The sequence below is a fragment of the Tiliqua scincoides genome, chromosome 1 (assembly GCF_035046505.1).
Source record: "Tiliqua scincoides isolate rTilSci1 chromosome 1, rTilSci1.hap2, whole genome shotgun sequence".
NCBI classification, from domain to species: domain Eukaryota; kingdom Metazoa; phylum Chordata; class Lepidosauria; order Squamata; family Scincidae; genus Tiliqua; species Tiliqua scincoides.
This window is the reverse complement of record NC_089821.1, coordinates 47,403,820-47,416,966: the sequence shown is the minus strand read 5'-3', so window position 1 is coordinate 47,416,966 and position 13,147 is coordinate 47,403,820. Positions and strand designations below refer to the sequence as shown.

The 13,147-nt window shown below is 45.1% G+C and overlaps 1 protein-coding gene across 1 annotated transcript in view; it reads right to left on the bottom strand.

Moving 5' to 3' along the window:
• IRAG1 (inositol 1,4,5-triphosphate receptor associated 1) overlaps positions 1–13,147 on the bottom strand; it is a 91,288-nt gene that overhangs the window by 60,926 nt on the left and 17,215 nt on the right. The window contains exon 4 of the mRNA XM_066639631.1: positions 23–119. The gene's annotated coding sequence lies outside the window, so the exon portion shown is untranslated. The remainder of the gene's footprint in view (positions 1–22; positions 120–13,147) is intronic.

Sequence of the window (13,147 nt, the reverse complement as noted above, 5' to 3'; positions counted from 1 at the left end):
TACAAATAATCAGTAAGCTTACCCTCTGAGTCACAACTGAATACTTTGGCAAAGGCTTGGAAGGAAGGTGCTTTACTCCATCTTCAGTGTTAGCTGGATGACCGTTGACCTCAAGTCTTCTGGTTAACCATAGCAAACAAAAGCACACAGCCACACAGTTACAAGTGAATTTAAAAATAATTATCTAAGATGCCTTGTTGCTTTTATATGACCATCAGGCACTATATACTGCTTGCATCAGAGGGTGGTTTTCTAGATTTACCCATATAGGTGTCTGCTGGTCTCTCTGACATTTTTCAACAATGTCTGTACAGGAACACACCACAGAGCAGAGAACAGAACTTACTTTCTGTACCTGCACTCTATATGGGATAATATATAATTATAATAAACTATAAATTATAATAAACTATAATAAACACTAATATAAGTGCTTGCACTACAAAAAGTTAAAAAAGTCTTGGACAAAAATGTCTGGATTTCGGAATAGTCTGGATAAGGGGTAATTGACCTGTACAATCAACTTGCATAAAAGGAGTATGCACACTGTTAAAGTACGCTAAAATACAAAACATAAGGAAGTTCTTTCATAGTGCTTGAGTTTTCTGCATGATGTTATTATGAGACTGGATTGTGGCTACTTTCAGGCAGTAACATTTTTCCCTGTTACGTCTGAACACTTTCTCCATTATTAAGCTCTCCAAGAGCCAAAAATGACATTAAATAATTAACACAGCATATGTGTGCAATCTATTAAGGACTCAAGTGCTTAAAGCCAAGCCTTCTCTGGCTTTATTGCCATCTTTGAGCAACAACATGAAGGATCTGGTAAAGATTAAACATCAATATCAACTGGTCATTTTCTCCCTTTTGGCTAAGTAGTTCTCTATCCATACCACAGGATGATCAGAAATACCAGCATCAACATCCTAAGTAAACCACCAAGGACCACTCTATCAACTTCCCTAATGTGGAGCTCCACCAGAATAAAGTTTGTAAGCAGTTGTCTAAAAGACAGCTACAATAGGAAGACCTTCCAGATTGAATGGGTGGCCCAATTCTAACCTGCGCGGATACAGCCAGACAACAATGGCCTGCACATTATCCAGTTCAGGTTAGGAGGCTCCTGGTGGTCATTTCAGGGTAAGGGGATATTTTTCCAGATGTGGGGGTTAGGATTCAGCACATGCTACCGCAACTGATCCCACTCCCTTCTGCGCCCAATCTGCCTCCCATTCCATCTTTCCCCTGCAGAAAAACAACCCCTCCCTACTCCTGCCATGCTCTCCCACCCCCTGCGCTGCCTGGTGTAAATGTACCCCAACTGGCTGGTGCAGGGGCTGGATCTGTCCCTGGCAGGCCAGCACGGGCTTCTGTGCCAGCCCAGCCAACTCCCAGGTTGGCTCAAAAATGCCTTATGGCACATCTGCAACACTTAGGAGACACCATAGGTGGCCTGCGTAGGTTCAAACGGACATTTGGGTTGCGCCTTAATTAGCAAGAATATAAAATTGTATTTTTCCCCCCTCTCCTCTATCTTCTAGTATCCGCAACACGAAATACCAGAGAGAAAGGCACTATGGAGTGAGAGAGGGAATGAGAAGCTGCCATTATAGAAGGTCATACAACCAATTCTAAGGCAAGGGTTAGGCTTACAAATTTTTCTAACTTGTTTTAAAAAAAAAATTCTTAAAAATGAAAAAGAATTAACAGTATAGTATTCACTTTCCTTTAGAGATTTGAAATATATATATATATATCCCTTAGGCAGTTCATGGCTGAACACAGTCACGTTCTGGCAACTCCTGCGACGCCGCTGGAACCAACCGTATTGGCTTCTGCCTTTCCATTGGACCATTCCAGCGACGTGGAGAGGGGGGATTTGCTGCATGGGTAACAGCCTATCCTCCATACCTTCTTTACCCAGGCTTCGCGCACTGGAGAGGACACTCCAACTTCGCCATACGGCGTCGGCACAACACGGGAAGCAGCAGTTTACCGGTTATAAGTCTTTGCTCGATTGGCGTAGAGCATGACGCCAGGGGCTGCTTCCGACGGTGGGAGAGATCATTGCATCTCATTGGGCAGCTACCGCCCGCCTTAAGCTGGGCAGTCCCCAGCCAGTAAGGTGTTGCCTCGCCACGGTCCGTTAACCTCATGGGGTGCGTGGGGTTTAGGGTGAAAACCGACAAGCGGATCGACAACTCTGCACCATGCAACAGAAAACAGAAAACTACTGCCCTAAAGCTGGGCACCTGGAACGTTAGGACAATGACACCTGGCTTCTCTGATGACCTGCAAGAAATAGACGACGCACGCAAAACAGCTGTCATCGACATGGAGCTGAGCAGACTGCAGATGGACATCGTCGCCCTTCAAGAGACGAGGCTGCCAGATTCTGGATCTGTCAAGGAGAGAAATTTCTCATTTTTCTGGCAGGGAAAACCACCAAACGAAACCAGGGAACATGGCGTTGGCTTTGCGGTCAGAAATACCCTGCTGAAATCCATCATCCCACCTACTGTGGGAAGTGAAAGAATTTTGTCCCTGCAGCTCCAGTCATCAGCAGGACCTATCACTCTCATCAGTGCTTATGCACCGACTCTGTCGTCTCCAGCAGAAGCCAAAGACAAATTCTATGATGACCTGGCCACCACTGTCAAGAAAATCCCTGTAAAAGAGCCATTGTTCATCCTCGGCGATTTCAATGCTAGAGTTGGTGCTGATAACAGTTCATGGCCCACTTGCTTAGGTCAGTTTGGCACTGGGAGGATGAACGAAAATGGCCAACGCCTGCTAGAGTTTTGCTGTCATCACGGTCTCTGTGTCAGCAACACGTTCTTCAACACAAAGCCCCAACATAGAGTCTCTTGGAGACATCCAAGATCAAAGCACTGGCACCAGCTCGACCTGATCCTCACCAGACGCTCCAGCCTTCCCAGCATCAAGATCACACGCAGTTATCATGGTGCTGCCTGCGACACTGACCACTCCCTGGTGTGCAGCAGAGTGAAACTGCAAACAAAGCGACTGTATCACACGAAAAAGGAAGGAAGACCTCGCATTGATACCAGCAAGACCCGGGATCAGAGAAAAGTGGAGGAATTTGCACAAGCGCTTGAGGAATCTCTTCCAGGCCCGGCCGACGCAAACGCATCCAACAGATGGGAACATTTCAAGAATACCGTTTACAACACCGCCTTGTCCATATTCGGCAAGAAGACCAACAAGGCGGCAGACTGGTTTGAAGCCCACTCTGAGGAGTTGACACCAGTCATTGAGGAAAAGAGGAGAGCTCAAGCAGCATACAAGGTCTGTCCCAGTGAGCGCAACCTGCAGGTCCTCCGAACTGCTCGCAGCAAAGTCCAACAGACTGCCAGGAGATGTGCTAACGACTACTGGCTCCAGCTCTGTTCCGAGATACAGATAGCAGCTGACACGGGCAACATCAAGGGGATGTATGATGGTATCAAGCAGGCCCTAGGTCCAACACAGAAGAAAATTGCCCCTCTGAAGTCTGCCACAGGCGAGGTCATCCAGGATCGGGCGCAGCAGATGGAACGCTGGGTGCAGCACTACTCTGAGCTATATTCCAGAGAAAATGTAGTCACCGAAGAAGCACTGAACAACATTGAGTGCCTGCCTGTGCTGGAAGAGCTTGACAGTGAACCAACCCTAGAAGAACTTCACGTGGCCCTGGACTCCCTTGCCTTTGGCAAGGCACCTGGAAAAGACAGCATCCCTGCTGAAGTCCTAAAATGCTGCAAAGAGATCATCGTCACTGAGCTGCATGAAATCCTCTGTCTCTGCTGGAGAGAAGGTGGAGTACCTCAAGACATGAGGGATGCAAACATCATCACGCTGTACAAGAACAAAGGTGACAGGGGTGACTGCAACAACTACCGCGGCATCTCTCTCCTTAGCGTTGTAGGAAAGCTGTTTGCCCGAGTTGTACTAAAGAGGCTCCAGGTACTTGCAGAGAGCGTCTATCCAGAATCGCAGTGTGGATTCCGAGCCAACAGGTCCACCACTGATATGGTATTCTCCCTTAGACAACTGCAGGAGAAATGCAGGGAACAACGACAGCCACTCTTTATAGCCTTCATAGATCTCACAAAGGCTTTCGACCTGGTCAGCAGAGACGGCCTCTTCAAGATTCTCCCCAAGATTGGATGTCCACCCAGGCTCCTCAGCATCATCAGATCTTTCCACAAGGACATGAAGGGCACTGTTGTCTTCGATGGCTCCACATCAGACCCTTTTGACATCCGAAGCGGAGTGAAGCAGGGCTGTGTTCTTGCACCAACCTTGTTTGGGATTTTCTTCGCTGTCCTGCTGAAGCAGGCCTTTGGAACTGCAACAGAAGGCATCTATCTCCGGACCAGATCAGACGGAAAGCTCTTCAACCTCTCCAGACTGAGAGCAAAATCCAAAGTCCAGCTGAAATGTCTGCGTGACTTCCTCTTTGCCGACGATGCAGCTGTCACTACCCACTCTGCCAAAGATCTCCAGCAGCTCATGGATCGTTTTAGCAAGGCCTGCCAAGATTTTGGACTGACAATCAGCCTGAAGAAAACACAGGTCATGGTTCAGGATGTGGACTCACCTCCCTGCATTACAATCTCTGAGCATGAACTGGAGGTTGTCCATGACTTTGTGTACCTTGGCTCAACGATCTCCGACACTCATTCTCTCGATGCCGAGCTAAACAGGCGCATCGGTAAAGCAGCTACCACGTTTTCCAGACTCACAAAGAGAGTCTGGTCCAACAAGAAGCTGACGGAACATACCAAGATCCAGGTCTACAGAGCTTGCGTCCTGAGTACACTTCTGTACTGCAGCGAGTCATGGACTCTTCGCCCACAACAGGAGAGGAAACTGAGCGCTTTCCACATGCGCTGCCTCCGACGCATCCTCGGCATCACCTGGCAGGACAAAGTTCCAAACAACACAGTCCTGGAACGTGCTGGAATCCCTAGCATGTATTCACTGCTGAAACAGAGACGCCTGCGTTGGCTTGGTCATGTCGTGAGAATGGATGATGGCCGGATCCCAAAGGATCTCCTCTATGGAGAACTCATGCAAGGAAAGCGCCCTACAGGTAGACCACAGCTGCGATACAAGGACATCTGCAAGAGGGATCTGAAGGCCTTAGGGATGGACCTCAACAAGTGGGAAACCCTGGCCTCTGAGCGGCCCGCTTGGAGGCAGGCTGTGCAGCATGGCCTTTCCCAGTTTGAAGAGACACTTTGCCAACAGTCTGAGGCTAAGAGGCAAAGAAGGAAGGCCCATAGCCAGGGAGACAGACCAGGGACAGACTGCACTTGCTCCCGGTGTGGAAGGGATTGTCACTCCCGGATTGGCCTTTTCAGCCACACTAGATGCTGTGCCAGAACCACCTTTCAGAGCGCGATACCATAGTCTTTCGAGACTGAAGGTTGCCAATACAAATATAGAGAGAGAGAGAGAGAGAGAGAGAGAGAGAGAGAGAGAATGAGAATACATGGAAGTGCAGGTGACAGATTCTGAATAGGCAATACAAAATCCCTTTAAATATATGATTAGCACTGCAATGCAGCATGAAAAGTCTATTTTCCCTAATTGTGGTCAGAAACTGGTTGCTGAGATACCACTATATTTACTGTAAAACTACTAAATTTGATTACAAACATTCTGGTCTCTACTAGGAGCCTTTATAAGGTCTACTCTACATAATTAAGAACATATCTTTATATAAAGGATTTGTGCTTCCAGGAAGGGGCCCTACTTCAGTGGTACAGCACATCTTTTGCATGCAAAAGGTCACTATGCTGAGGATGCTAACACCTTACATAGGAATAAGTTCCTTTCCTCAGTTAGCCTTTCCTAACTGTAGGCTCATTCTTCAGGTTCAGTCATTTGTGTGACCCAATACATACAGGCAATCAAACTGGCCTGGCCCAAGCCCTTTGGTCCTCTGGAATGGAACCCTGAGGTGCAACTTCATTTTATGTCTAAAATTCCTAAAATGGGTGTGTAAAGCCTCCCTGACTTCCTTCCAATCATACCCTGGTAGCAGCATTCCACTCTCCTCTGATGCTCCAGTGTGGCAGCAGTGGAGGAAGCAAGAGCCATTGCTAAGGCTCCTCCAGCAGAAATTATGCTTGTTCACCCATCCCTACTCCTTCCATCTTCAGCAGTGGTGATGTTTCATTTGCTTCCACTTCACTCCCCCCCCCCCCCAGCTTTTAAGAGTGAGAAGGTGAGGATGACAAAAAGGAAGTGATAGGGGAAGCTCCTCCTTTCCCTTTCACTGGTTCTGCTCCTGTCCAATTTGCTGGTTGGTGGAAGATTTAAGATGGTAAAAAGGAGGTACTTCTTCACATGGGACATAATTAGCCTGTGGAATTCATTGTCACAAACTTGGATGTTCTTAAAAGGGGATTGAAGACATACTTTGAGAAGAGATCAATCAGCGGGTAGGAGGTCTGGTCTAGAGGTAGACCTCTGCCTCCCAGAGGCAGCTAGTGGGCCAGTGTGTGTGATGGTGGGAGAATGCTGGGCTAGATGAGCTTTTGGCCTGATCCAGTAGGATTTTTCTTATCTTCTTATGCTCTTTTTAAACTTAAGGGGAACTGGCTAGGTGGGGAGCAGCCGATGCATCTGTATGCACTGTTTGTTCATCACTCGAAAATGTTACCTGGCTTTTGGGAACCATTAGGTCCCATTAGTGGGCCAGTCATACAATCAGGAAAATGAAAGGAGGGAAGCTAATTCAACTCTGTTGTGTGTTGGAACCACAGTACAAGCCATGAAGAATTCTTCCTAATCACTGATAAAAGTTCCCACACTGACCATTTTGCCATTGTATCAGAAACTACTGGTATAGTTAAGATTGGTCCTTTGTGGAATCACTGGCTAGGTTTCCAGTGCTGGAGAAGCTAAAGCATTACTGACTCATTTGCAATCCTTTGGTTAGGTTAAGCAGTATTGTCCCCCCAAGTCTTTAACTTGAAATATCATCGAAGCTCAGTCAACAGTATTAGAGAAATGGGTTGCAGCTTCTAACATTTAAGGAATCGTTATTACTCTTCAAGCCTGCGAATTGTTTGTTTGCCTATGTATGTGTGTGGTACACCAATAAAGGTTCTGAAACTGAACTTGAAATAGTATGCTTAGATACAAACAGGACCACCTCCAAGGAGGCACCATAACCTCCTGTTTCAAATAGCAAGCTGGAATGCCTATCTTGATGCAGACTGTAAATATGCAGGAATGTACCAGAACAATACTGGACAACAGAAAAATGAGACGAAGAGTGGAATAATCCACTTGTAGAAAGTGAAAAACTACATAAATATTACTCTTGAAGCTCTTATCAAGCTCTACATAAATATTACTCTGTGAAGAGCTGGACAAAACTGTTTATTACGATTTCTAAAACACAGTTTTTTCCAACATCCTCCAAAGACAGAATACCATTCTAATATTTTTACAGATAGTTATGAAAGACGATAACATTTGGCTGGTGTCACATTGGTCAGATTGTAAGAGGTTAGAAACTTCAGTGACAATATTTTAAAAAGAATGCATTTCACATAAAGAGAGGGACTGTATAGCAATGGCTCCCACTTAACCTTTCAGTTTAAAAAGTGTTCATCACTCAGAGTACAAATCCATTAACCCGAAGTTGCTTGTTCAGTGTAACTCTATTGGCTGGATTCTTTTCATCAACCCACCTGTATGTTCTCTCTTTGTGTTCTCCTGTTCTAGCTATGCCAGAATAGTGGTGGGCAGGGATTTTTAGCACTTACAGTGTAAAGGACTATTTAAAAAAAAAAATCAGAAAACACATTGTCATGCTTGTTTTCTCCCTTACCCTGCCTCCTGAGGAAAGAAAACTAGAAACTAAGAAAACTGAACACACTCATCCTTCTCCCTATTCCATGAAAAACTCAGCTACAGTGAAAGCCAAATTAAATTTTAAAAAATTAATTTTTTTCTTAGGTGCCTAACCAACAGGAATTTTACTGTGCCAATATTGAGATAGTGCTCTGTGAGGTGGAGAAGGAAAAAAAGGAAAAAGCAAGGTACACCTCCCCCACTCTCTGTTGTAATGATTTTCCATTGTTTGATTTTATGTAAGCCTCTCTGGGGAATTTGTTGGTTGGGGCACAAATGCTTTAAATAGATACACACATACAACAAGTTTTATTCACACTCTAAAAGATATAATCAAATTAGATATCAACTAGTCAAATTCCACACTGGAGAAGGAAACTGTAACAGCCTTATAAAAAATTAAAGCAAAACTTAATGAAGCAGCAGAGAACTGCTGCTGAGGAAGTAGAGAGGGGGGGATGCAGCCTTGCATTTCATCATTTTTTTGAAGGTTAGATGTGACTTTATGTACTGCAATAGTTTAACAGAAAGTGTTCAGCCTGTAAAAGACTTAAAAAGGAGTTGGAGCATATGACAGAGTTAACGGGTGCAAAAAATGGCCATAATAAGTAGAAATCCTAATCACGTATATCTCTTCTACTATGATGAAAGTGCCCACATGTTCCTGGTTCAGTATTACTGGGTAGCAAAGTTATGCATTCATAAGATTCAAGTATTAGTTGCTTTTTTATCTATTCAAAATAATCAGTGACACAAAAACAAAAATAAAGAACGCAGACTAAAGACTTCCAATGCATGCTCTGATGTTAAGTCACAGGCACATGAGATGGACTCATTTTTCATCACTAAATGTCTCACTAGTAAATGTTCAACAGGTTACATGCCACTCACATAATTACATCCCACAGAGGACTTGCGGTAGTAGCAACCAATTCAACCAACTGGACAAAAGAATAATTTTCTGAAACACCCACAATGGCACATCTAATGTTTGGAACACAAAATAGCTTTGTATTATTTTTTTTTTAAAAGACGGCCTCAAGGGATAAATCTGCACTTTATGCAACAAATGATTAACAATTGTGCATATGTTTCTCTTGACTAAGGTGTCCAGCCACAGATTTGTCAGCTGTGCCAAGAAGGCTCATCCCCACACCTGCTTCCAGTCTGGTGCTGGAAGGCTTGCCTCCAGTGGTGTCAGGAGCAACAGAAGTTACACAGGAGTGAATAGCTTGGCTTCCAACAACTCTGGTAATTGTCTCCATTGGTATGGAGATGGACATGCTACAGCTGGGTAAGAACATAAGAACAGCCCCACTGGATCAGGCCATAGGCCCATCTAGTCCAGCTTCCTGTATCTCACAGTGCCCCAGGGAGCACACCAGATAACAAGGGACCTCATCTTGGTGCCCTCCCTTGCATCTGGCATTCTGACATAGCCCATTTCTAAAATCAGGAGGTATTGCAAGGCGGGGGGGGAGGGGCAGGGGAGGATGAGAAGACCATGCACAGAGAGTGGCAGGGTTTAGAAGCCCTGCTACTAGCTCATGATGGGGTGGATGGCTGTGACAGGCAGGCTCCTCTCAACAGAGGAGCTCTGTCCAGGGACATAGAACATACTGGCACTATGGAGGAAGAATGGGCTGTGGCCGTAACCTGGTCCCCACACACTCTCTGAAGTCATGAGGGAACTGCTTCCCATGTCCTGCAACTCACACCCCCAAAAGGCACCAGACATGCCCTCCAACCAGAGTCCTGGCAAGCCTCAGCTCTTCACATACCTCCTCAGACCAGAGAAAACCTTGTTAAAAGCATCCATTCTGTTGAACAAATACAGGAAGAGCATTTATTTTCACACAACACAGAAAATGAAATTAGTTCTTTAGGACACAGTCCTAACCCACTTTTTAGCACTGACATAAGGGCCAAGCAGTTCCAAGGTAAGGGAACAAACATTCCCTTACTTTGAGGAGGTCTCCATGAGTGCCACCCAACTGTAGAATGCAGCACATGCCCCGTTGGCACTGCTATGCCAGTGTGAAAAAGTTGGTTAGCATTTGAACTTTATTGTCCTAAGAAAAATGGGGCTTAGGGTTCCTGTTGAAATTAACAGGACTTGTTATTCATACTGGGGCAAATTAAACATTAGGTGGTAACATGGCCCCACGCGTTCTGGGTCGCCCCCCCCCCAAAAGCAGAGGAAAGCAAGCTATGAAATAGGGTAGAACCATGGCTGGGATTAGTACTTCAACCTCATCATGGTTCAGATTCCAGTCATGCCCTACCACCACTATTTTAGTAAGAAAAAGGCCTCTTTTGGCTTTCTATGGAAATTGTTTTTCTAATTAAAATAGCATACAAGAAGGTTGGGATCAGGAGCAGGGCCATGGTGGGAGCAACAAAGTATTAAAGCCCCTTCTACTCCCTGATGCAGTTTTACTCCATTTTGCAGGTCTCCCCTGTGAGGTATTTTTTTGGGGGAAACACACCCTATGCACAAGCACACTGCACATTAGAACATAAGAAGAGCCCTGCCAGATCAGGCCAAAGGCCCATCTAATCCAGCTCCCTGTATCTCACAGTTGCCCACCAAATGCCCCAGGGAGCACACAAGACAACAGACACAATCTGTGTCTGATCCTAATTTGTCTAATTGATTTCAATGCTGTTTAGTCATGATCCACTTTCTTAGGATACAACTCAGTAACACAATGGTTCTCAGTGCCACAACTACACTGAGCATCTAACCCAAGAATGCTATAATTGTGGAGACCATGAAAGACCCTGAGTGCACAATGAAGTACGGTACCATAGCCTTGGATGACAAACATTGCTTGCTCACTAGTATCATGTAGGCAGGGCTTTTTTTTGTAATGGAACGCACCGGAACGGTGTTCCGGCACCTTTTTCCCCCCTCCTCTCCGCCCCCACCTTTTTTCCCTCCCTGTGCCACCCCCGCCCCACACTGCTGGCTAGGGAGGGATTCGAACCTCCAACCTTGTGCTCCACAGCCCAGCACTCTCTCCATTGGGCTATAGGAAAGCCTATAGTTAAAGTGTTCAGAACTAATATATAAGATCTTGAGCCCAGCTGGTGGCCATCAGCGCCTCAAGTATTAGTTCCAAACACTTTGAGCCGAAGAGCTCTTATGGCTCAATTGCTAAAGTGCTGGTCTGTGGAGGCTAAGGGTTCAAATCCCTATGAGGAATAATTTTTTTTTTTTTTTAAGGTGGGGAGGTGCTCCATGGCTGCAAAATATAAAGGTTGGTTGCCGGTTGCCAAAAGGGGGGCCAGTTGAGGCTGCAAAACTCCTTTTGCAGGAGTTTTCCTTTGCAGTGTTTTCCTTATGTAAATTGCCCCCATAAGCAGCTATTTCCTACAACTAACCACTTCAGGGAATTGTTCTCAGCAGAAAAACAGTATGAGAGGAAAGGGTTAACCCCCCCCCCCCCCCCGGCACTGGACCTTTAGAGTTGTTTTGGGCAAAACTTTCAACTTCTGGTTACAAGCATGCCTCTTTAGCAAGTGCACTGGCTTCCAAGTGCACACAACTTCAAAAGGAGTTATGAACGTCTCCTTTTGCTCAGCACGGTGTGTAATTTAGTGGTGCTTTTGCATAGGCAGAATAGTGCTGGGCTGGCAACAGCTGGATGTTTTGAGCTATGTACGCTTCAACTTCTGTACAGACCTCCAGAACCAAACCAGTAGGGGACTTAGGGCCAAATCCTATCCAATTTTCCAGTGCCGGTACAGCTGTGCCAACAAGATATATGCTGCATCCTGCAATAGGGGAACTGTCATGGAGGCATCCTCTAGGTAAGGGAACATCAGGGCTGCATTGTGGCTGCACTGGCACTGGAAAGTTGGATAGGACTGGGCCGTTAGTGTATTCACGTGGATCTAGCTTGCCCCTAAGAGAGCTTATCATGCATAGCAGGAAGCTGAGCTAAATGTTGGTTGTAAAAGAAGAAATGTTGCTGTCAACCACCAATTTCAACTGTGAGTTATAAAACTATCTAGTTGTTAAGTATGTTAGGCAAAGGAAGTGGAAGGGTGAAGTCCTCTGTAGTCCTTTCCCCAATGCCACTCACCACTGTCTCAGAAACCAAGCAAAGAAGCTGGCCTATTCATACCCTTTGCTTTATGCACAACAATAAGAAAGCCCTAGTAATGTACATGATGGCGAGGATTTCTTTCATCCCCCTGTCTGCCTGCTTACTACCTAAGCCATTGCCAGAGCTTTGCCACTGTTTCCTCAAACTGATCATGTATTGCCCATTTTTCTGTTTTCAGACCCCTGAACATGTCACTTTTGGAGGGGGTGTGTGTGAGCATATGTTTTGGGGACAAAATATCTCCAGGCCTATAATGCTGTTTCTGCCTTCAGAAGGGGAAGGGAAACCACTCTTCCATAGTGACCCTGTTAGTATCCAGCTAACACAATTTTATGAGCACTGAGCAAGTTTTGCCGCAAATACAACCTCTCCATGGACAGTATTATTCATTCCTATGGGGAACAGTATAACAGACTAAACTTTATATACTATAGTTGTATAGGGGATAATAAACAGATGCATTTGGGGGACCCACTGTTCCAGTGAATAAATCTATTCTCAGCCCTTGGTAACCCCCTAAGAAACCATAAATGGTTTATTAGGAATTCTTTGTCTTGAAGTTACTTGGACAAAGATGACATGATGATCCATTGGATGGTGAAAAATGAGGTTTCCCCTGCTATTGCACTCATTGGCTAGATTGTTAGAAGGCAGAAGCAAGCCTGAGTTTCATTCAGCAGTCTGGTAGAGAAGGATGACTGCACATTACTCTCCCATTTTTATTTTTTAAAAGTCAGCAGAATGAGAACTGAGAGTTTAGGAAATGGCCTGGAATATTTCTGGGCAGTTCGCACAGGCTGCCACATGACTAGGTATTTGTGATTTATTTCATTTTACTTTAGCTTACTGATTATTGCTCAGTGAGTCAAGAGCATGCCTCAGCTACACACAAACAAAATGTATCTTTTTTTGGTCTTACTTATAAGACACCTTGATTAGGATTTATTATACCAAGACATGATAATGACTAAATAAATCATAAAATTATGAATCAAACCCAATTCCTGAACTTATTAGTAGGAAAAGAAAGAGGAAGAGTGTAAAATAGAAACTGAAGCTTCAGGACCAAATCTAATTTCCTAAGAAGTATAAGCTTGCCTCTTAGCAGCTGCCAAACCAACAGCAATAGGAATGCAAAGAGGAAACAGTGA